At 38.0% G+C, this 26,083-nt stretch overlaps 1 pseudogene; it reads left to right on the top strand.

Annotated features, from left to right (window-relative positions):
• Nucleotides 1-1,383: 1,383 nt before the first annotated feature.
• On the top strand, nt 1,384-1,768 carry LOC122735843 (annotated as a pseudogene).
• The last annotated feature ends 24,315 nt before the right edge of the window (nt 1,769-26,083 follow it).

Below are 26,083 nucleotides of genomic sequence, written 5' to 3'. Positions count from 1 at the left end.
CTCTTCTCTAAAGCTATTAAACTCCAGGGATTGGCACTCCAGCTCCATTTAACAAATTAAGCTCAATTAGGTTTGTTTTTTTCTAAAAGGATATTTCCAGGGGCAGCTAGGTGGTGAAGTGGATAAAGCACTGGCACTGGATTCAGGAGTACCTGAGTTCAAATCTGGACTTAGGCACTTTACACTTACTAGCTGTGTGACCCTGGGCAAGTCACTCAATCCTCTTTGCCCCACCAAGAAAAAAAAGGATATTTCCTTTGAAGATATAGAAGAACAAAAGTGCAAATATTTCACTCAAACGTGGGGGTGGAGGGAGCAGGAGATGACATTTTCCCCTCAAGTTCACATCTAAATGAGGTATTGCTACTGGATAAGCCCTTAGCTCAGTTATTTCTGAGGTGGGTTTCAAAGGTCACTCATTGGGGCTAGGCTGGCAGTAAAGGCCAACATAGACTCAAATCTTGGTCTGTTCAGCCTCAGATGGTTTGCTCTCTATCTCTGAAAGCTCACAAGATTTGAGTTGTCTCTTCAACCTAAAATGAAAGAAGGAAAATCAAAGCAAAAAAATGAGGGCATCCATATTTATGGAACAGATATCAACCTTGGATGGGGAGGGCTGGATGTCTCCTTCACAACACTGATTCTCTTCTCTTACCAAATATTATCAGGCAGGTAGAAATTACCTCAACTGAAAAGCCAAGCCTCTGGTGAATGGGAACATTTTGATTATATCTATAGGTCCAGATAGGGCAGCTATGTAGCACAGTAATAGAACTCAGTGCCTTGGCATCAGAAAGACCTGAGTTCAAATGTGACCTCAGATATTTACTCATCTTATGACCCTGGACAAGTCATTTAACCCTATTTCTCTGAATTTCCTCATCTATAAAATGAAAGGAAGAAGGAAATGGCAAACCACTCCAGTATCATTGCCAGGAAAACCCCAAAAATGGAGTCACAGTCAGACATGACTAAAAAATAACTCAAAAACATAGTTCCAAATAAATAGCCACAGCTAATTAAAGAGACTTCTATTTACTATGTGGTTAGCAGACTAGAACCAATTAAAAGATGTCTACTTTTGTTGTTTTTCATTTTTTAGTCATTTTTCAGTTATGTCCAAGTCTTCATGACCCCATTGGGTTTTTCTCAGCAAAAATACTGGAGTGGGGGCAGCTAGGTGGTGCAGTGAATAAAGCACTAGCCCTGGATTCAGGAGGAACCAAGTACAAATCAGGCCTCAGACACTTGACACTTCCTAGCTGTGTGACCTTGGGCAAGTCACTTAACCCCCATTGCCCCACAAAAAGTAAATAAAATAAAATAAAAACAAAAACAAAACTAGAAAATTTCATTGGGTCCCTTTCTGCCTCCTCGATCATCATGGCTCCTGTGAAGAAATCTGTGATGAAAGGCGGCAAAAAAGAAGCAAGTCCTCAAATTTACCCTGGATTGTACCCATCCTGTGGAAGATGGGATTATGGATGCTAATAATTTTGAGCAGTTTTTACAAGAATGAATCAAAGTGAATGGAAAAGCCAGCAACCTTGGTGGTGGAGTTGTAAGCATTGAGAGAAGCAAGATTAAGATAACCATGACTTCAGAGGTGCCATTTCCTAAAAGGTATTTGAAGTACCTGACAAAGAAATACTTAAAGAAGAACAATCTTTGGGATTGGCTCTGAGTAGTGGCCAATAGCAAGGAGAGTTATGAATTACAGTACTTCCAGATCAACCAGGAGGAAGAGGAGGAAGAGGAGGAGGATTAAACCCTCTTGGGTCTAGAAACGTTTTGTATATGATATTGAATAAAATCTAAACAAACAAACAAAAAATACTGGAATGATTAACCATTTCTTTCTCCAGCCCATTTTACAGATGAGGAAACTGAAGCAAAAAGGGTCAAGTGACTTTTCCAGGGTGACATAGCTAGTAAGTGTCTGAGGCTGGATTTGAACTCAAGTCTTCCTGAGTACAGGTCCAGTGCTCTATCAGTTGAACCCCCTAGCTGCCATACAGGATATCTACACATCCTCCAAATTTCTCCAACGCACTTACATTGTACATAATCATGACTGTTCTTGAATCAGGTTCCCCAGCCTTGTCCACAACAGGATTTTTAGCAGCAGCACTCTGCTCATGCTCATAAAGATTGGACTTATCAACCATTCTTCCATTATACTCAACAAAGCTTTCAGCTTCACGCCAACCCCCCTCCAAGACCTGGAAATGAGTGCTCCCCAGGGGATCCAGTCCTACTTCCCACTAATTTCCCTACCCTGTATGAAAATGTTGGCACCTTCAGCAAATTAATTTGAGTGCATTTTAAACACACTATATCCCCAATCCAAAAAAAAAAAGCCCTCTGGCATCTTGAAAAGGCATAACCATTCTCTTTTCATTTGCTTCCCTGGTGCCATAGAGAAAAGAGTCTAAAAACAGTCAAAGTTATGCAGAGTCTACAAAGAACATTGTCACAAAGTTTACCAAAGATTACTTGCTTAAAACTCAAAAAGGCCTGTCTTGGTACTTGGAAAGGCCTCCCACAATCCAAAAACAAAGAAACTGCAAAAAAAAAAAATAGCTTACTGAGGTAGAAAGATGTGGTCCTTGAAGAGATCACCAGACCATGTAGAACTCTGCCACCACCACCCCCACACACACACACACACACTAAAAAAGAATTTAGAATTTGGAGTTGAGTAGAAGTCATCCTCTCACACTCAGGTAAGAAATCAAACCAACTAAACTCCTGCTTGAAAACCAGCTCTAGGTCCGTGAGGCATTTTACCCTCCCCCTCTTCCCATCCCTCCCCCTACCACACAAACTACTCTGGACCCATGCTCATAGAATGGATTTAATCACTGACTAACTATAAAGAAAAATAAAATCAAGTTTCCCACCTCAGAAAATAAACTGAGTGCCTAATAATCTCAGATTATGTAGTACTCTCTCCACAGGGATTATGGACCTAGGGGGAAGTCAGCTTCAGGGAAACTGTGAGGGAAATCACCCTCAGGCAAGAAAACAACTTTTCTGGGTCAAAATGTTTCCACAATTTCTTCAGTGCATAGTGCCACATGACTAGGTTTTGGAAAATTTTCCTGTGTTCCTTTCTACCTCCCCCTACAACCCCCTCCCCAAAAAAAGTGTGGATCTTTTTTTTTTTTCTTAACCATAACCAATCCACTTAGAGATCCTGGCAAATTTCCTCTGAGTTCTCAGCCAGAATTTCCCCAATGGATCCTTGTCACTGTTAGGCTAATCCTATTGGAATTCTGAATTTATTAATAAAAAAGACAAGTAGGCTCATTTAGAAAAAAAATAGCACACAGGGTCAAAGTAAGCCCAAAATAAAGGTGAAGCTTCTAATAAAAGGGACTGAGCAGTAAATGTTGAGGACTTGGGGAATTCAGACAAACAGGAAAGCCTTACCCTGTAGACTTGCCATACATAACAATCTCACAATGAGGCAGGCAGTCTAGGTCTATATGAATTTTTTTTTTAAATCTCTCAACTACGCACCAACATTTTAGAGATGAAAACCCATATTTCTCATAGTAGCCTCTTTTGTACAGAACTCCATAACAGCATGCCTCAGCACTTAAACATTCAATAAATCAACAAATGCAAAGGTCTGCTGAAAGAACTCTCAAAAGAAATTCTTAAATCATCTTAAAAAGAACTGATTTGCAGGGGAAACATACTGGAAAATCACATCCCTCTATTACCTTGATTTTTAAAAAGAATAAGAATTAAAAAGAGGGGGAAAACAGGTCAGTAAAACTGACCCACACATCAACCTATCTCACTGTTGTATAATGTTTCAAAGCCAGACTACTACTCTATTTGTAGCCATGTATTTATGGAACTGGTGAATTCTGATCTACATCCTTGGATAGGTTGGCCACACCTGTCTAAGGATATACTATTTTGTATTATCTTTCTGAAAACACTATATCTTTTTTACAGGTGTCATGGATCAATCTGATAGATAGACATAGATAGATAGATAGATAGATAGATAGATAGATAGATAGATAGATAGATAGATAGATAGATAGATATAGAGACATATATATATAATCATGACAAAAAATAATTTCTAACAGGGAAGCAAACACAGGTGGATGAAGATTATTTAACCTCTCCCACCAAAGCCTAGATTATTTATTTTCAAGGATGCTGGGAGGTTAAGCAATCTCTTCTGCAAATATTCTGGTTTCCAAGGAAATCTTGGTTTTAGAGTTCCAAGGTGCACCTGAAAAAATTTGGGAATTCTTAATGATAAGAATTTTCAATGCATATAACTTTCAATGTGAACAGTTATAACTGTAGGGAATTGGTGATCATTGCCATAGTGTTATTGACTTCAAGTACTAGGAAGATTCATCTGCCTGAAAGCGTTCACCTAAACTCACTGTATGGTGCCTGACTAGAACATTTCAGTGTCATTCCTTTGCTGGTGGTCTCATCCCTTGTTAAAAAGTTAATATTTCTGGAAAAGATAGGCTTTGCCATATCTAAGTTATCTTTCATTCATTGATTCAATAAATACTTATTAAGCAGCTACTGTATTTAAAGCACTGTGCTAAGAAATGTTTGTAATGGGTGATGCCATAAACGAATTAGGGGAGCATAGAATAGTTTTCCTGCCAGATCTACGGATAAGGGAAGAACTGATGACCAAGCAAGAGATAGAGGGCATTAAAGCATGTAAAATTAATAATTTTATTACATTAAATTAAAAAGGGGTTGCACACGCACGCACACACACACACATACACACACACTACAGCCAAGATTAAGAAGGAAGGCAGAAAACTTGAAGAAAAAATTTACAGCAAATTTCTCTGTCAAATGTATAAGAATACAAGTCATTCCCCAATTAACAAATAGCCAAAGGATATGAATAGGCAGTTTTGAGATGAAGAAATCAAAGCTATCAATAAACATATAAAAGTGCTCTAAATCACCATTTATTAGAAATTCAAATTAAAATAACCCTGAGGGACTACCTCAAATCTAGCAGATTGGCTAATATGACAGAAAAGGAAAATGACAAATGTTGGAGGGGATATGGGAAAATTGAGACACCAATGAGCTATTGCTAAAGTTGTGAATTGATCAAATCATTCTGTAAATCAATTTAGAACTATACCCAAAGGGCTATAAAACTACATGTGCCCTTTGACCCAGCAATACCACTACTAGGACTTTATAGGAAAGAGACTTTTAAAAATAGGGAAAGGCCTATATATGCATATATATATATATATATATGTGTGTGTGTGTGTGTGTGTGTGTGTGTGTGTATGTGTGTATATGTTCTTTTTGTGGAAGCAAAGAATAGGAAATTGAGGGGATAACCATCATTTCGGAAATGGTTGATTGTGATGTAATACTATTGTGTTATAAGAAATGATGACAAGATGCTTTCAGAAAAACCTCCATGAACTGATGCAAAATGCAATGAGCAGAACCAGGGAAACATTGTCCACAGAAACGATATTGTGCAAAGATTGACTGTGAATGTCTTAGCTATTCTAAGCAATACACAAATACAGGACAATTCTGAATGACTTACAATAAAAAATGCTATCCACCTCCAGAGAAAGAACTGATTGATTCTGAATACAGATTGAAAAATACTATTTTTTTACTTTTTTCATATTTTTGTCTGTTTTCTTTCACAACATGACTAATATGGAAATATTTTTTCATGGCTGCACATGTATAATGTATATTGCTTGCTGTCTTAAAGAGAGAAAAGGAATGAGAGGTAGACAGAATTTGGAACACAGAATTTTTTAAAATTAATGTTAAAATATTTTTATGTATTATTGGAAAAAGTAAAATATTATTTTAAAAATAATTAAAATATAAATTTCAGCTGATTCATGTAACTTGTGTGAGAAATGATTGTTAATAACCAATATCTTGGGGAGATTGAAAGCACTCCCTTTCTTCCAAAGTCCTGATTTTTAAAAGTTCAGTCTCCTGAATGGCATTACTGATAATGAAATTTAATTAACTCTCCAAGATCTTGATCAGAACCTTTCCCACCTTACAAGGAATTTAATCTAAGGTGGGGAAACCCACTATATTCTATTCAATCTTGGGTGGAGACAGATCCTTTTGTCTAAATAGAGGAAGTTTGGGAGTGGTCTGAGTATAGAAATAATTTCTCTGTCCAAGAGTGTCACCCTCAGCCCTTCATTGAACACCTACAATATAAACCATGAGCCTAGCCACCTACTTGTCTTTGGTCTCAGAGGACGACCATCCCTTTTTAAATAATATTCTGCCCTTATTAGTAAAGTTATTAAATTACTCAGAAACTATGTCTCCCAAAAGTCTTAATAGTCACATTTGTAGTCATGCAAAGAAATAAGACATGCATACATATTAGCTATAATATACAATATTACATTGTAAACACAATAGAATGGTCCCAAAAAAGTTCTATAAGAGGTATAACTAGAAAAGCTACTACAAAAAATATTATTCAAAGGTCAGGAGGGATCAAAGAAAGCTTCGTAAAGGAGATGGCACTGGAGATAGGCTTTTAAATTTGTATAAGAATTTTACAGATGAAAAAGGTGAGGAAGAATACTTCAAGCCTAACAGTGGCTTTCTAGCTCATGCCAGTACACTGAAGTGCTCATGTATCATTCTTTTGGTCTCCCAGGCAGACAAGACCAGAAGACCAGATGCAGGCTTTACTGTGGGCTTTGAAGGTAAAACAGAAATGGATGTGTCCCCTGAACTGTTGGCATTAGATTTATGAGATACAAGTGATGCCACAAGAGTGTTAGCTTCTGGAGACACTTGATCTGACATTTATTTCAGGTCAGGGGTCAAAGGACATAAGAAGATGCTGACACAGAGTTAGGCACTAAAAAATCCAGGAGTAATCCTGTGTTCCTGTATGATAATGCAGGATAATGCAGCTATAACCAGAGAATCAATGAAAGCTTCCACAATGCTCTCAAATCTTACTGAAGATAATAGTTGATAAGTGAATTGCATGTATCCAGCTCCCTTTCTTGGAAAGACAGAAAATCTAAATCCAGAAATTAACTTCTGGCGTGATTTCATGAGGTGGCTGGAAAAGGAAAGACTCAAGCCTAAAGAGATTTCTTCTGTCTTTGGAAGGTGCTGAGTCTAAAGGTTTGAATGGGATTTATAAGTCTGTGTTATATGTCAATAAATCTTCTTGCTTCTATTGGCTTTTATTTAATCCACTTAAATTGTTTTCTCAAATAATACAGATTTTGAATGACAGTACATTGAAAAGAGTAGGGAGTGGTCAGTAGATGGCGGCAGAGCCAAGAGAATGATTGAGACACATACCTGTAGGTAAACACCAGGAAGAAGTAACATGGGGGTGGAGTCAGTAAATGATTGACAGTCAGCATACTTTTGAGAACCACTTATAGCTTTGGAACAACTAGTTGGTCTAACATTCCCAACTGATGGGGATATAAATATAAAACAAAATGTACGAAAAGATATGGAGCTGGGGTAACAATGAATATTCAGGGGAAAAAAGGAGAAGAATGAAATAGTCAAGAAAAAACACTAATCTTAGATTCACTGAGAAGGAATAGTGGAAAGTCAGGGATACAAGGAATTCTAGGGTAGTACATAATTTTAAAAAGTAAAGAGCCTGATCATAGGTTGAAGGCTGAACACAAAGTCAAGGAAAGTGAAAATGACCAATGATCAGGAAGGATGAAGATGGGTCAATGATAAGTGTCAATATTAATTTCTCTGTTAGTGAAAGAACAGGAAGCTATGGTCAGAGAGTGTAAACAATGTGATTCTGAGAGATGATGAAGTCTTAGGTGAAACCATGATGGTATACGATGGGAGTAGGCTGATTAAGGAGATCACTGAAGATGAGGAAATTGAGGAATTTGGGGTTAAGTATTTAGAAAGATCATCAACATGAATATCAAAATCTCCAAAAATTATGTCAGGGGACAGAATAGAGAAGACTCAAGTTTAGGTACTAAAGTAAGTGAGAAAGTTGAGAGAAGTAGAGGTTAACAGTAGATGAGAGCAAAAAGGATAAGGAGAGGGAACTATAAATACATTTTGTAGACTTCAAAAGGGGAAAAGTAATTGAGGAATGCTGGTAAAGGAATGGGCTAAAAATGAGAACAGAAGTTGAAGAATATGATCCCCAACCTCCACCAGGGACTATGAGATACAAGAAGTAAAAAGAGTAGTGGCCTCTAATACACAGGGTTATAAAATGTGCTAAGTCCTTGGGGGAGAGGGAACTTTCAACCAATAAAAGGAAATGGAAGGAATGTTGCCTGAAAAGTTTGAACATTTCACATAGTATGTTGATAATTGAAAGGATAGTCTAAAGACAACGTAGAATAGGTTAGGAGTTAGACAAGTTTACGTTGGGTAAATCTGGCAGTGGAGGAAGAGGAGAGTAAGAGACTGGTAAGATAGTGACAATTGTATGAGTTCATCCAATTCTTTCCTGAGAACAGATTATTGATGGGGAATCAAAGGATTAAATAAAAGCATTGTAGGTATGCACAGAAGCAGTATTGAGTCTGGGATTAATGCCCTTAGTAGTATATACATCTAACTTGATGGGGAACAGGAAGGGAAGGGAATAAACACATGCTTACTATGTTCCAGGCACTGTGCAAAATGCTTGTTTTTTTAATTGATATATCATTTGATCCTTACAATAGTCCTTCAAAGTAGGTATTATTTATTATGAACCCCATTTTATATTTGAGATAACTGAGGCAGACAAAAATTAAGTAACTTATCCAGGGTCACACAGCTGGTAAGTGTCTGAGGTCATATTTGAACTCAGGACTTCTTGACTCCAGGCTGCTGGATTGTTGGGGCAACACAGGTGGTTCTTAGATAGACCCCTATTGGTGCTAACCAAAGATAATTTGGGTTATCAATAAAAAGGCACCGATTATCAGTCTAGCCAGTCAGAGCAACTGTCTCAGTTCTCCTATAGGCAAATTGCTTTTGCCTGTGGTGTTTGTTGAATGGAATGGAATGGATCCCACCCATGGCTGACTCTCATTTCCAGGGACCTGACTGACTCTGCTCACAGAGGTTATTCAGGACCTGATATAATATTCTGGCCCCTTTCTAGAATTATTTTGCCAGCATCTAGTTTTATTCACCTTCACTGCAAAATTCAAAGCTCCACCAGGTCAGATGTGGCTTTTTGCCCCAATCAATATGGGAGAGTAAATCAATGATAATTGTAAGCTTTTAATTAGTTCCTTAATGACTTTTTTTTAATGGAGCAGGCACCCAGGGGCTTTTAAACAGAACACAATTTTCACTGGAAGGAAATATTTTTTTCTGAATAAACTTGGATTGATTTAATTACATTTGAACATTCCTGAAATATATTTTTAGAAATAATTGACTCATCACATGAGATTTGCCCATGTTTTCTGCTACCATTCTACTGCATTACGGTCTTGCCTCTTTCAGAACTTATTTCTTTTATATCTTCTCAAAGATGATTTGGTTCCATCAATTGTCCCTGAATATTTAATAATGCCCCGACTTGCTGGTTTATTTCATTTGGTCATAGCTATGTTTGTTTATGGCCATTGAATTCTTAGGCAAAATTTTTTTCTAGCCCTCAATGATTGACATCTTTCTAGTTATTGAATTTCACTGTTAACAGTACTAAGAGGGAAGGTGGAATAGAGGTGGAAACAGTATGGAGGATGCAAGATTAGAAGTGCAGTTAGAGCTGAACAATAGGACAAGTAGCAAGGGCCTAGAATTGGAGGGCTCACAAGACAAAAAATCAGTTATGTTTGGGAAGAATGCATAGCTAAAAGAAGTTAAAGTCAGTGTGTGGGAAAATCTTTAGACATAAAAAGTGTTGTCAGTGTCTACAAGCTCCAGACTAGAGGGTCAGTACAGGAAAGGATGAATCAGTGGGGAGTATGATTCTAAAAAAGAAGATCAAGTCATTGTACAGGTCAATGAAAAGAGAAATAAGAATTGAGAATCCTCACAGGAGCCTGTGCAACACTATGTGATGTTTCAGCAGGAGCAGAGTCAGGATTGTTCCTGAATTTGGATGAAGATAGTGCCTTCTAAGAGGCAATATCACATAAGTTCTGTGTTCAAGAGAAACTTGGGGTTGGAAGGGGTGCTAAATTCCAGTGTGAGAAAAACAGAAGAGAAGGACCTGAGTTAAGAACTGGTGCTAAAAAAAAATCTGAAAGTATAACTAGGAGTCACAACATCTGATGAGATATGTGCAGAAGGGAATGGGGGATAAACAACTGGCTGCTACCCTTATAGACAGGAAGCCATGAGTTCAAGTCCTGCCTATGACTATGACTATGTGACCCTGGGCAAGTCATTTAACCTTTCATTGCTCCAAGCAACTCTCTATAAATATGTCATATAAGGCACAGAGAAGGTACCAAACTGCACTGGTAGAATTAGTTTCCTCACCAGGGAATTCCTTATACCAGTGAAATAGTATATATGTGCATGTGTGTATATACACATATATACACATATATGTCTGCATCTGTGTGTATAGACATATATGTATGGATATGTATATATACACACCCAATAGATAGATAGATAGATAGACATACATTTATATACATACATACTCAGATATATACACACAAATATGTGTATATGCATGTATGCATGCATATGTACATATGTGTATATATACACACACACATATATATATCCACACTGTTTTTTGTGGGGGTCAAACCATATGTTTATTGAGGGCCCTTCCAACCCTCAAATTTTATGATTCTGTTTTAATTCATATCTGTTGAGAGAAATGAAATAAGGTCTCCCCCAAGAAAAATGCTGTTACATAAGACATAAGAAAGGAGGATGACAGGAAGATATCTCAAGGCTAACAGGGAGGGAGTCTGGGTAAGAAAGGAAGATGGCAGGAAGAGGCTTCAAGGCTAAAACATAGTCTTGTAGGTGCCCAAAAGTAGATACAGAAGAGAAATTCAAGGTTAGTAGTCTAGCTAGTCCAAGTGTGCCAAAGATTAAAGCTAGTTTGTACTGCGTTTGCTTAATTAGTTTATGCATATGAACTGCCAATACCCCAAAGGTAGAGACTGTCTCCATTTTCAAACATGCAATGTAAGTAATGGGAGGGGGGATATGTTAAGGATAAATATGTAGAAGCATTCCAGGAAGATTGTATACAGCTTAGTTCTCAAACCAATGAGGTGAAGAGGGGAGGCAACTGTTTTTTTAGGGATTAAAAAGAATAGTTTGCTGTGGCAAAGCACATCATTCTTCTATAGTGTGTGCCCATTCTTTTTCTTTTTTCTGGGGCAATGAGGGTTAAGTGACTTGCCCAGGGTCACACAGCTAGTAAGTGTCAAGCGTCTGATCCCAGGTTTGAACTCAAGTCCTCCTGAATCCAGGGCCAGTGCATTATCCACTGTGCCACCTAGCTACCCCAGTGTGTACCCATTCTTGCACGAATGTAATAAAGCTTTCATATATTCACCAAAAAGGAAATTTCAGTATTTTTATTTCTGATATCTGTGTATGTGTATACATACATACATACATATATATATATATATACATGTCTATATATTTATATTATAATCTATTAAATTCTATAGTAAATATAATATACTATATAATATTACTATATTAATGTATATATTTAAATATACATATATATACACACACACACATACAGAGCATGCACACTCGTCTGTAGGTATGTGTTAGGTATTACATCATTTTCATAAAGGGTGGATTCATAGGATCCTGAGCCTGTGAATGAAAAACAGAATCACAGAATTTGAGAATGGTAAGGGACCTTGCTAAACCTGGTCCAACCCATATAGCAAAAAGAATCTGTGCTTCGACCACACCCAAGTGTTCCAAAGCCTCTACTTGAAAACTTTCAAGGTAGGGGAGCCAACCACCTCTTTGGGCAGCCTATTATACTCTTTGACAGCTCTTGATATTAGGAAGTTTTTTTCCTGACATCAAATCCAAATGTGTTCCTTTGCCACTTCTATCCATTGCAACTAGTTCTTCCCTCTGGGCTCAAAGAAAATGAGTCTGATCACTCATACAACACACCTTCAAATACTTAAAGATAGTGATTATGCTCTTCTATTTACTTTTCTCTCATTTAAACATCTCTACTTTCTTCAATCAGTCTTCATATGACTTAGACTTAGACCCTTCATCATCCTGGTTGCACTCTTTGGAATTGTGCAGTACCAATGTCCTTCCTAAACCACGGTGTCCTACATTGAACCCAGTACTCCAGATGAAGTCTGAGAAGGGGAAAGTGCAATGAGACTATCACGTAATATTCTTCCTTAAGTATAACCCAAGTTTTCAGCTTTTTTTTTTCCTTTGGCTGCTACATCACACTGCTTACTCATATTGAGTTTGCAGTTGACTAAAATCCTCAGATCTTCCTCAATCACTTCTAAGTCAAGACATCAACCTCCTAAAGTCATTGGTCCTCTTCGAGCATGAAGGACAAACAACAATAACAGCATGAATTATGGACACTTAGAGCTGAAATGGACACTAAGGGCCATTCTATTCTTTCTTCCTACCTATTTCTTTCTTTTTTTTTTTGTGAGGCAATTGGGGTTAAGTGACTTGCCCAGGGTCACACAGCTAGTAAGTGTTAAGTGTCTGAGGCCGGATTTGAACTCAGGTACTCCTGAATCTAGGGCCGGTGCCCTATCCATTGTGCCACCTAGCTGTCCCTCTTCCTACCTATTTCAAGAGTTTCTTTTAAAATTTTCTGGAAGGATATTTTCCAGTCTGTTTAAATTCATCTACTGCCAACAACCTCAAAATTATTTCACAGATATTCTGTTTAGGCATCAGTTTAACCTTTAGGGTGGGGAATATGTCTTATATTTAACCAAAAACAACATCTATACAATTTCCATTTGTTGAATATTAAAGTATAGTTTTTGTATCTGCCTGTCTCCTAAAAACAGATCAGAGAAATAATCTTTAATCTCTCCTATACAATTAATAAACAGATCAAAGAAATTATAATATCTTATAATATCTCCTACAAACCAGATCAGAGACTTAATCTCCTACTGATTTGGGATGGAATTAGGGTCAAATTGATCATGAGTCATCCCAAAAGAATTGCAAAACTCAGTGACTCAGTTTCCCAAGTTTTATTACAATACTGTGAGTGAAAAAAGGGAGAGAACCAGAAAAGTGAAAAGGTATCTCTTGAATAGGGTAAAAAAAGATAGTTATATTTATAGTATGGATAAATTGATCATCAGTCTGATTATAATAATCTCCACCTTGGGGAGGTACAGGGGAGGGCCTATCCTTATTTGGAGTTCCTGGGGTCCTAAGCCAACCCTTGAGACAGGTACCTTTTTCCATGGAGGTGTGTTTTGGGGGTTTACACATCATAAATTGAATCTGGGGATAAATTTGACCTTTTCTATTCATGTAACTTTTTGATTCCCATGTCCAGTTTCAAAATATCTTCATTTATCATTTATTTCCGGTTTGAATTTCTATGCCTTTTCAGTGTATCATTGTGTATCATTGTTATAATTTAAGTCTCTATGACCTGCCTCTGTATATTCTTGTTATAGGTGCTGATTAATGTGGGTAGGGAGAAACTAGGCCCTGACTTGTATTAATGAAGACTCAAGTCTTACGTTATCCATTAACTGGGGTCTCAATCCCTTTCAGAACTGGGACCAGTAAGTTATAGCCCCTCTTGGAACTCAGATCTACATTAGAGCTTGGGTCTTAGGTTTGTCTGTTAACCCCTTTTTGCCTCCTACATCACTACTAACCATATCAGAGAACATGATATCTATACTGTCCTCCTACAAAATAGATCAGAGACAGACAGAAAAAAATAATACCAATTTAATTTTGTCCCAAGAAGAAATATATAACACATGATCATGTTGAGACTCCCCTCCTAAGAGGGAAGCCCAGAGACTCCCCATTTCTGAGGGTATATATGGGTTTTTTGTCCACTGATTACAGGGCATTGTCAGTTTCAATATTATGATACAGAAGCAAAGACAGTTTAACAATTTCAGTTATAACAAGTATGGAGGAAATACCGAAATATAATACTTGGCTCTAAGACAGTTTAAAAGACTGATCCCTTAAGATCGTCACTTTTAATGTCTTCTTCAGTTAAAATCGTGCTCGTCTCAAATGATTTGTATAATCTGCACATCACATACAGAAACTAACATTAAAATTTCTTTTTCTTAATTCACAGTCCATGGAGTATGAGCTGGAATTGAATAAATATTTTTTTAATTCTCTTTATGTTTCCTCAAATTGGCAGCATTTGTTACCCCATCCCACTATGCATCCCTTCCTTCAACCCATGACATTCACCTCCAGAAACAAATATACTGCCAGCATGGCACTACAGCATCATGGCCACCCATGATGCTAACTATTTGTGTAACCTTGAGCTAGTCATTCAACAGATTTGTACTTCATTTCCCCTTCTTTAAAAGGATGAGGTCAGGGCAGCTAGGTGGCACAGTGGATAGAACACCGGCCCTGGATTCAGGAGGACCTGAGTTCAAATCTGACCTCAGACACAACACTTACTAGCTGTGTGACCCTGGACAAGTCACTTAACCCCAATTGCCTCACCAAAAAAAAAAAAAGGATGAGGTCAGTCTACATGGCCTTTGTTGTCCCTTCCAACTCTAGATATGCTTTCCTTCAGAGCACATTTTTAATGATCTATGGGACTAATATTGGAAATTTGGCCTAGATAATTTTATTTTCTTTTATTTTTAAATGTCAAGCATGAAATCAGTTACTGAAAAAAATCATCAATAATTTCTTCAGCTTTTCATGGAAATGAACCTATTTCTTTCAAAAAATTGTGAAATTTTACAGTGTAGCTTCACACTATTGGGTACCCATTTCAGTATTTCTTACTCATTGGATTCTTTTTTCAGAACTATGATTAGGGTGGGACAATTATGAATTTGCTACAGGATACTAAAAGTTTGATTGCTGATAGTACTTAAGATTTCTTTATCAGCTAGAAGCAACTAAGCTTAGTATCTAAATAACAAGAAAAATAGGAAGTTGCCATATGTTACTTTCCCAAATCCAAATTCCCCCTAGCCTCATGCTGCTACTTACTCCAGCAAGATCAAAAGAGTTAATGTGAGGGAAAGCCTGTTCAAAGACAAGAAGTTGGGAGATGCAATGTCATGTTTAGAGAACAGAGAGGAGGCCAGTTTGGATGGAATGTAGAGAGAACAAGGGAAAATGATCACTTTATCAGCAGCTATTGCTCCCTTCACATTGTCTATTCCCTGAACCTTTTTTGCTGACCTTCCTGGTTTGGGACTCTGCCCTTTCCCATGACTCCTAACTCAAACTTGCATTTATTTTGTAACAATTGGAGTGACGCCACCTGCTGGAGAGTTACTGTAGGAAAGCTCTTCCATGAGGAGAAGGTATCTGAGGGCAAGCCATGTGGCCTGGAAGGTCAGTTCCTTGGCGTCAGGAGGTGACATTTGCTCGTGGGTACTGTCTATCAATGCTATTAGCCAATTAGCTTGGAGCTGTGTGTGTGTGAAGGGGATGTTCCCAGTTTCAGAGGAGGCTTGTGGGACGAAGAAGGGGCAAGGCTTGCTCTCTCCGGCAAGTAGCATCACTCCAATTGTTACAATTTATTATTAAAACTTTAACTTGAACACTGGGTATGGCACTCTTTTCCTTCTTGTACCACACATTTCTCCCCAGGCGTATTTTCCACCTCAAATCCTGCTTAGTATTCCCTAACCACAGGCACTGTTGGCCCTTTTCTACCTTCATCCATACCATACCCCTCTGCCCACTATGAGAAGCAAGACCATCTTCTCAACACTCAACACTTCTCATCCAACTTCTCCTCCCCAACAAATAAGAGTAAAGGGGATTGGACGAGATGGGCGTGAATATGGGAATTTGGAGGGAATTGTAATATATATGAAGAAAAGCATATAAATGGTGGCTTTCCTATGAGGTGGTCTGAACAAGAAACAAATAAATAAAAAATCCCACAACAAATGGATCACACTTGTTTTTCACAATAGGCTCCAGAACAGCAACTTTTTGGAAAGTCACCCAGCTATGCCAGATAAATAAATGCAGGTGAAATAGCAATAGAGAAAAAGACCAGTAACCATAAGAAGAGGCTCTGAGGCCAAGTAGCTTTCTTCTCTAATAAGCATCCAATATCAGAATATTAAAGAAATACTGCAGTCGTGTTCAACCCTTGGCCCTTGCTGGGTCATCTTGGCATGGTGCTAATGTGTGATTCAGAATGTATTTGATCTAAGAAACTCAAAGTGCTTTAGAAATGTTACCTCATGAATCCTTAAAAGTTGCTGTGCAATAAATGACCAAAAAAGTTACCCACATTTTCCTCTCTTGTAAAGGTTAAATGGATTCCTTAAGGTGAGACAGCAGAGCTGAGGGGGAAAAATGTCAGGTATTCTGATAATAGGAATATTCATGTAGTCATTTCCTCACAATCACTCTTTGTGGTAGGTAGTGTTTTATTAGCCCTATTTTAGAACTGAGGAAACTGAGGCTCAGAGATTTTATATGACTTGTCTAGCATTAATAATCATGTCATAATTAAGATTTAAAGGGGCAGCTAGGTGGCATAGTGGATAGAGCACCGGCCCTGGAATCAGGAGTACCTGAGTTCAAATCCGACCTCAGACACTTAACACTAACTAGCTGTGTGACCCTGGGCAAGTCACTTAACCCCAATTGCCTCACTTTAAAAAAAAAAAAGATTTAAATCCATTTCTTCTGTCAAGGACTAGTGTTTTTTCCATTACATTTCAATGATTCTGATACCTTCTAGCTCTTAGATTGTGACCACAAAAACTCTTTACTATATCATGCCACTTTGAATGTATGGGCCACTTCAGCAAAACCGTCAGTTTTTCACCAAATGAAATATTTGTATAATCAAATTATGGAAACAGTTATTTTTTTTTCTGGAATCGTGTATGGACAATTCTAACCACTAAATATTACTTCTTCAAGGACCTTTCACAGTGAAAAAAAGAGCTTAATTTGGAGACAGAGGATGCTGTTTCAAATCTTGGATCTGCTACTTACTATGTGACCCTCAGCAGGCCACTTAAACTCTCTGGGTCTTAATTTCTTATCTGCAAAATGAAGGATTTGAACTCAGATTCACTCACCTTAGTGAAACTTGTGACTTGATGTTATCTGTCAGAACTGAGAGAGATGGCCTGTTTAGTACAATAAAGTTCACAATACTTCAGCCATAATACAAATGAACATTGGCTTAAATATAAGCATAATCCTACAAACTTGAAAACTGCCCAAAGGATGCCAAATAGCATCATCAGAAATGGAAATCACCAAATTATGGAAAAGATCATTCTTATGAACTACCATTAAAATTTTATTTAACAACATCTTTAAGGTTCCATGAACAGGGATAAGCACTATGGAAATGATAATGTAAATTTGTAGCCATTGAAACATTCATAATAATAGCAAAAATTCTTACCAACGCCTGCAATACTACAAGCATGGGTTAAGAGTCAATGATGACACCAAGATTATGAATCTGAGTGACTGGGAGAAAGTGGTTTCTTGACAGAAATAGGAAAATTCTGAAAAGAGTTGGATTTAGGGAAAGTTACAGTGAATTAAGTTTTGGACAGGTTGAGTTAGATGCCTACAGGACACCCAATTCAAAATGTCCAATTGGTCATTTCCAACTTTGAGATTCTCAGCCTATGTCTAGTTTCAATGCTCCTGCACCTAGAAAATCTTGCCAAGCTGTTACTGTGGGAAATGTGGAAGTGAAACCCTGCCAGGGAAAGAAAGAACTCATGTGCTGATTCCTGTAGCTCCAGTTGTTATATGAAAAAGCAGGTACTACTCAATAGACTTTAGCTGGGAAGTTTGTTAAAGATGTCCCTAGCAGGCAGGTTTCTCTATACAGGTGTAATGCTTTGAGCTAATAGCTGCTACTGACTCAGTGTCCCCTAGATCCATATCCCCCAGCAGACTAGTGATGATTTCAGAATGGGGCCTTTATAGCACTAACCCTAGAACACACCTAAAAGCTAAATTGTGTCTTTGTGTATCATTGTGAACATTATACTTCTCTGTTGTGTGTGTGGCCGGGGCGGGGCTATCATGGCACCTCAGCACCTACCCTACCAAATAAAATCTAAACTCCTTAGTTTAGATTTCAAAACTTTTGCAGTTTAACTTCAATCAATGGACATTTATTAGGCACTAGCAACACAAAGAGGCCAAAGATGGTCCCTGACCTCAAGGAGTTCTCATGATCTAATCTATCTCACACTATTTCCTTCCTTCCACATTTTCTACACTACAGGCAAAATGGATTGCTTGCTATCCCCTATATAAGTTCTACGCTCTTCTTCTTTGGTGCATTTTCTCATACTACCTCTCCTTCTCCCTCTCTAAAACACATACAATATACCTGTGACTTTTGATATCTTACCCTCTTTCAAGATTACCCTGAAAGCCATCTCCTCCATGAAACTTTTCTGATATTCCCTGTTATAAATGTGCTTTTTTTTCTCAGACGTGAGTGAGATTTTCCCCACCCCTTAGACACAAGTGATTTAACAGTGGTACTAAGTAGTAATAGACTACAAATTAAGAGTTAAAATTTTTAGATATTATTTTGTAGCTTAAGAGTTACATTTAGATATTCTTTACTAACTTAAGAGTAAGTAAGATAGATATTGAAAGGAGCTAAGGCAAATGCTAACTCGTCTACTCTACAAGCTTAACCAAAGATTCAATTATTTGACTTCCAATTGTGGTTAGGTATAGCCACCAATCAGTTTAAATGTCAGATACCTAAAATAGTAACTTCTGAGCTATCAGGGACCAATCAGAGCACGAGAGAAGTTGGAGAGGTAAGCTTAACAAATATGCTGGAACGTCTTGATAGCTGAGAAACAATTCAGAGAAAGATAGCTGCCTTTGCCTGAGGCCTAAGCATCTTAGAGCATGACAAAAATTAAATTCAATCAAGAGAAGTGCCAACAAACATAACTTAGAATAAGCCAACATATTCATTGGAGGGCAGAATAGTTGAAAGCAACAATGCTGAAATGCTGTCTGGCCAGTGGCAAAAGGGGAATGTAGCAAGAGAATAATTTAATACAATGTTATATGGTGCTACAATAGGAAAAGTGCCTTATCATACAGGACAGGCATGTTTTGGTTCATTCATTTTAGAATAATGTTAGACAACATTTGCAGTACCAAGTCTAGCTTTAAGTACAGAATAATATTCTAAGGAGTGAAAATGAAGTAACAGAAGAGAAACTATGTAGCTAGAAAGACTGCTTCATGGGAGCAGGGTATCAGTGTGGCTACTATATTTTGCATGCTAAGAGTGAAGAGACACTCCATCAAGAAGGAAGAAGGGGCAGCCAGGTGATGCAATGGATAGAGTACCCAGCCTCAAGTCAGGAAATCTCATCTTCCTGAGTTCAAATTTGGCCTCAGACTAGCTGTGTGACCCTGGGCAGGTCACGTAATCCTGTTTGCCTTAGTTTCATCATCTGTAAAATGAGATGGAGAAGGAAATGGCAATCCACTCTAGTTTCTTTGCCAAGAAAACCCCAAATGGTGTCACAAAAAGTGAAACTTGACTGAAACAATAACAAATGGGGAAGAGTCAAAAATATCTCTCCCATCTTTAAGGAAATCATTTTACTGAGGAGATAACTCATTTTTTATAAGGAATGTTGGGGAAACTATAAAGAAACTGGGGACATGTGTTTACTCCCTAATCCTTCCACCACTGCCTAGTTATATATTTATAGCTATTAATACTTTTGATGTGGCAAAATAGATACAGACAACCTTAAAGCCAGAAAGACCTGGGTTCAAGTCCTACAATTCATACTGACTGTGACTATAGCAAGCTTCTTAACCTCTCAGTGCCCAAAGGAACTCTCAAAGTCCATAAATTGTAGTTTATGATCTGATACAAGAGTTTTCTTATAAGCACTTTCTATACTGAATGAAACGACAGATCCAAACTAATCTCTTCCATCCCCCATAAAAAAGCCACTGGAGAATCCTTAGTCCATGCAGGTTCAGTTCAACCCCCAAAAAGAAAAGAAAAAATATTGGTCCAGTACTTTATAAACAGAAAAACTTTTTTAAGAAGATCTGCTGGTAAAACAGGAAAGGTCTGGCAGAAATGTGGTTTATAACAGCATCTTATACTATGAACCACAATAAGGTTACTAGATAAGTATATTTGTATAGATTTTGGACCTCCTGTCTTGTTCTGTGTTTCAGTATCTGAGTTCTCAAATTTAAAAGGGATCACAGTACCAGTCTAGCCCAAGACACATTTGAGAATTCTCAGTATGACAGTCCCAACAGATGGCCATGCAGGTTTTTCTAGAAAAGCTATAGTAAAAGGGAAACCCACTAAATCCCAAAGCAGCTAGCTTCCCTTTTAAACAGTCTTACTTATTACAAGGTTTTTCCTTACGTTGACTCAGATTCTGTCTCTTGTACCCACTTCTCCTAATTCTTCCATTTGGAACTAAGAAAAATATGCCTAATACCTCTTCAAATAACAGCCCTTCAAACTTTTTTCAAATCTGCTTGGTTTCTTTTTCCTTTTCTGGCCTTTGATTCCTTGCTTCTCGGGCCCATGTGTGTTCTGTCTTTGGCACATATCTCAATACTTCAGGGATCATTGATTTTATCTGAGTTGATTCTCCTTTTATTAATGTATACTACAATGCTTCCATGCCTTAGTAGATGTTATTTAGAAGTTAATATGACTCAAATAAATTCACTACTTAAAAGGGCACACTTCTGGTATTGAATTTCTCAATCCTCTCAAGGGCTAACATCAGAAGAAAATGTCTATTGATGGGTGAGTGCTCTAGCTGGCACTCCATTGGCAAAGCCCTTACTATTGGCATATTATTTATGTTTAATAAAAAGAAGGAAAGGAGGAAGGGGGAAAGGAAAGAAAATAAAGGAAGAGAAAGAAAGAAAAGGGGCAAAGTAGAGAAGAGTGAGAAGGAAAAAGATAAAGGGAATTAAGAAGGGAAGGAAGAAGGAAGGATGAGAGGAAGAGAAAGAAGGAAGAAAGAAAAAGAGGGAGAGGAGGAAAGAAGGAGGTAGTACTTTATCAGGATGCGTTTTAATTCGTTCAAGGAAAGTTGTAAGGCTTAATGTAAAATACTCAGGAACAGAACATTCATGGGAAAACAGGAGCAAGAGAAGAGGAACTCAGAGCAAAGGACGTTGCCAGGTCTTAGTCACCAGGACGCAGGAAGAGGAAGACTGTAGATGGTGAGAGGTGTTAGTGAAAGTCCTTTGAAGATATTGCCCTTGCATATGTGACATTTCACCAAGTTTTTTATCATTGCCTCTAGTCAATGTGAGGAATATGTGTGTTCTGTCACATTCACAAATGAGGTGGCTCTTCCACCCTTTGTGGTCTTGGCTTTTTTTTTAAATAGAGATATAGAAAAAGTACTAATTCTCCTTTCTCCTCAGGTCATGTCAATGAAAATTCCCTAAGCCTAAGCACTTGCTATATGCTGAGGCACTATACTAAGCATTGAGATACAAAGAGAAGCAAAAAGAAGACAGTCCCTGCCATCTAGGAGCTTGCATTTTAATTAAGGAAAATAACACATAGAAGGAACTAGAAAAGGTCAGGGGAGTAGCGAAGTAACTGAATGGTGTCATGATGGAGAAAGGAACCCTAAGAGTCAGGAGCTGGGTCCCAAAAGTCATAAGCAGGACTCAGGAAGGAATGGAGAATAGTTACCTGGGAGATATTCCTCAAAATTGAGGTTCTAGGATAAAATGACCAATGAGAAGGGGCCACAGGAGGAATCTTCCAGGGAGAGGATGCTGCTAGTACATAATGAAGGAAATATTCTGGAGATTAAGGAATGGGGCCAGAAAGGAATGAAGGTGTGAAGAAGTATGGCAGGTGTAAAACACAGAGAACCAACCAGGGCAATGAGTGTCCAGTTACTGCTTTGACTTCTATGAATGGGATATGGCAGGTACTCAAAGGCCCACCTGGAGATTAATCTAAACTGATTGAATTAAGTGAGAGTGATTGACTTTGCTGATTAGCCTACTTTAAGTAAATTGGATTCTAACTACACCTGGTCAGCCAGAAGGTATTGTTTCTCTAATGCCTAGTATGCTTTAATAAATGCTTAATGCCCAAAGACTGGTGCTGAAGCTTCTAATTTAAGGAGACCACACATTTAGATTTTAAACATCACACTTCATAATACAAGAAGAGTTTCTAAGAAATTAACACAAATAGGTGGTGGGGATTATGACAGGAGTATGGTCTTCCTGGCATTGGCACAGGGATCAAGAAATAAGTAGGAGGCCTATCTCTTACAAAATGTTTACAATATTGGGTCAGCAGAAAACACAAATAGATTTTGTCATACTGCCAAGAAGCCTACCAGTTATTTGTATTAACCAGTGTCTTCTTAAAATGTAAACCTGAAACAATTCAGGAAATTGAAGAATAGGCAATTCATGCCAAGACATTCCATCTTCCAACTCTGGGCATTTTCTATGATTATCCCACATAACTGGAATTCTCTCCCTCTTCATCTCTGCTTCCTGACTTCTCCCCACTTCCTTCAAGTCTCAGCTAAAATCCCACATTCTACAGGAAGGATTTTCTAACTCCACTTAATTTTAGTGCCTTCCTTCTGATTACACTTTCTAATTTATCCTCAATGTTGCTCATTTGTACATAGTTGTTTGCATATTGTCTCCCTGAATAGACTATGAGTTCCTTGAGAGAAGGCGTTGTCTTTTGCTTTTCTTTGTATTCCCAGCACTGGTATATAGTATGCACCTGGTAAATTTTTATTGACTGAATAACATGATTGAATTAGTTTAATCAGTTCAAGTTTCTCCTAAAACTTCTCCAAGAATTATCAGATGAGAGAATGAGAGGTTGTCCTTGTCTTGTTGATTTGGGGTGGGGGGGAGGATGTAATAGTACTCCCAACTACAATGTGGACACAGTTATATTGATAACAAATTCCAGTGGTCAAGATGTATTGCAATGAGAGTATTCAACTGGTTAGCAACCTCATGAAATCCAGGATTTTTTTTTAATTTCTCTACTTCTGTTTTTGAATGGCAAAAAGAGAAGAGAATCCGCCCCCATCTTCTTCTAAAGGTGGTGGGAAGAATATCCTTCCTTAGCCCATGTGGTCTTTGTCCTTGAAAGAAGACAAAGGACTTTTATATAACTTTATATTCTTTAAGGCATCTCAGATCATGCCCCTGTGAAATATTCCTCAAACCCTAAATCTTCCATCTTTTATATTATTTGTCTACAAAATAAACAATCAGTCCCTAATCCATTTTAATATTTTTCCATTGTGGGAAGATACACATCCTGGGTAAATAATCTGTTTCAAAAAAGTCTTTAGAGCCTATAGGCCAGTACTCCTACCCACCTCTGAAGGGTGGCAGCAGGGATGAGAAAATGTTTTCAATCCACCTATCCCACCTACCCCACTCCAGGGAATTTAGATCCCTCCCTATTGTCTCCTGTATATCTGGAGAAGGTATTTCTGACCCTAAAATACCAAAGGGGAAGCCAGAGATTAGGAGGTCTTTAGTTCCCAGAGAGATTTATTGGACAGCCTAAAATGCAGGAGACAACTAGCAGACCTGCTGGCACAGATTTATCCTAGCTGCTGTAACTATATCCAAAGAGATATATTTAATGATGTTTTGATACTTCCCTTCTTATACCTTCTGACCTATCTTCCTCATCCCCTCTCTTCCCTCCTACCCCTCTATTCCTCTGTCCTGAAATGAGGTGAAAGGACAGAGACTGGATGGACACTGGCATTCTGAGGCATGACTAGGAGAAGCTCACAATCTGGCTTGGCTCTCAAATAGAACAAATTCATTTCTAGGACTCCCCACAGAAATTACAGGGAAGAGATGAAAAAAAAATCTGAACCCACAAATTCTTTTTTCTTTGCCAATTATAACCCATATTTCACAACATTTTCCCCTCATTTTCACCAACCACTGGTGCCCACTTAGCTGTCAAGAATCTCACTGGGTATTTTCTTCCTATGATTTTTTTCAACTGCACTATGTGCTTGAAGAATGGCAGATAGTCAGTGAGTGACTGTAATACAGATTATATGTAGGGGAGTAGTGAAAAATAAATTAGAAATTTAATGGGGAGCCAGAGAGTGAAAGGTCCTGAAATAAGAAGCTTCTACAATAATAGAACTGCTATCAGTTAGTAATAATTACATATGAATTTGTTTACTGATGTGTTACCTCTTTTAGAGGTAGCTATATTTTAAGGTCCCCCAGTAGCTATGTTGTTGTTTGTTGCTTGTCCTTTGTTCTAGAAGAAGACCATGAAACCTGGGTGATGTTAGCACTTACACTGAATTGGGTTTAAGTGAAGGAGGGTTGTGCAAGGTTACCAACTTCATTCTCCTCCAGAGACATCTGGATCCAGTGGCAAGATACTTCAGGACAACTGGATTTGGCTCCAGACGTTTGTTTTTTTAAAAAGGCAATTGGGGTTGACTTTACCAGGGTCACACAACTAGTAAGTGTATGAGGTAATATTTGAATTCAGGTCCTGTGTCCTATCCACTGTGCTACCTAGCTGCTCAGTAACTATGACACATTAACCAGAAGGGTTGGTTATTTAATGGAAGAATTTCAGATACTTCAACAGATATATTTAGAACAGAAGGGCCGGGGACAGCTAGGTGGTACAGTGGATAAAGCACTGGCCCTGGATTCAGGAGGACCTGAGTTCAAATCTGGCTTCAGACACTTGACACTTACTAGCTGTGTGACCCTGGGCAAGTCACTTAACCCTCATTGCCCCCCCCCCAAAGAAAGAACAGAAAGGCCTTCCTGGGCCCCACATAGGTCATACTACGTAAGCAACCACCTATCTCTAATTGAGGCCTGCTTTGTTACTGAATGTTGCATTATATATAAAACTATAAAATGTTGGAAAATTTAGAGAAAATTAAAAAAATTTTAAAGTAAAGAATGGGGCAGGGGGTTACAGTTTGTAATACCTGTTTCTATATCTGTCTATTCTCCTTTAGATAGTAAGCATATGTAGGGAATTGGTCATGTCTGCATGCTGAGCTTCTGAAGAATACCTAACTTAAGAGGAGAGAGTAAAACAGTAGGTGAGAGCATACCAAAGGCAAAGTTTCATTGGGCTTCAATGTTCTGTTGGTGACTCATTCTTTTTTACATCATCATCATAGCTCACATTTATGTAGTACTTTAATATTTGCAAAACACATAGAATCCCATTTGACTCTCAAAATAACCCTGTGAGGTGGGTTCTATTATTATCTCCATTTTATAGTTAAGCAGACCAATCCCCTAAAGCAGGAATAGCTAGCATTTATTTAGGCTTTAATATTTATTAAGGGCTTTGCATTCGTTATCCCATCTAATAGTGGAAACAACCGTGTGAAATAGGTACTATTGTTAGCCCCATTTTACATATGGGGAAACTGAAGTTCAAAAAGTTTAAGAGACTGGCTCAGGGTCATATAGTTAGTGTCAGAGGAAGTCCATCTTGCCACACTGCTTTTATCACTGTCATTTCCCATTTCTCTCATTTCCATGAACCACTGATATCCACTTAGGTGTCAAGAATCTCATTGGGGGGGGGGAGCTGGGAGAGCACAGTGGATAAGGCACTGGCCCTGAATTCAGGAAGATTTGAGTTCAAATCCAGCCTCAGACACTTGACATTTACTAGCTGTGTAACCCTGGGGAAGTCACTTAACCCTCATTGCCCCACACAAAAAAAAAATCTTAGTAGGATTTTTTTTTTCATCTTCACTCTGCATCTGGGGAATGACAGGCAAACCAATATATTTCTAATATACCACCATCTCCAATAGTACCTTCTCTTGTAACAAAAAAACTTCCCAGAACCAGAGGACAAACTGAA

Source organism: Dromiciops gliroides, chromosome 1 (genome assembly GCF_019393635.1).
Source record: "Dromiciops gliroides isolate mDroGli1 chromosome 1, mDroGli1.pri, whole genome shotgun sequence".
Lineage (NCBI taxonomy): Eukaryota > Metazoa > Chordata > Mammalia > Microbiotheria > Microbiotheriidae > Dromiciops > Dromiciops gliroides.
Note: the sequence above shows the minus strand (reverse complement) of the source record. Positions and strands in the feature narration are given on the sequence as shown.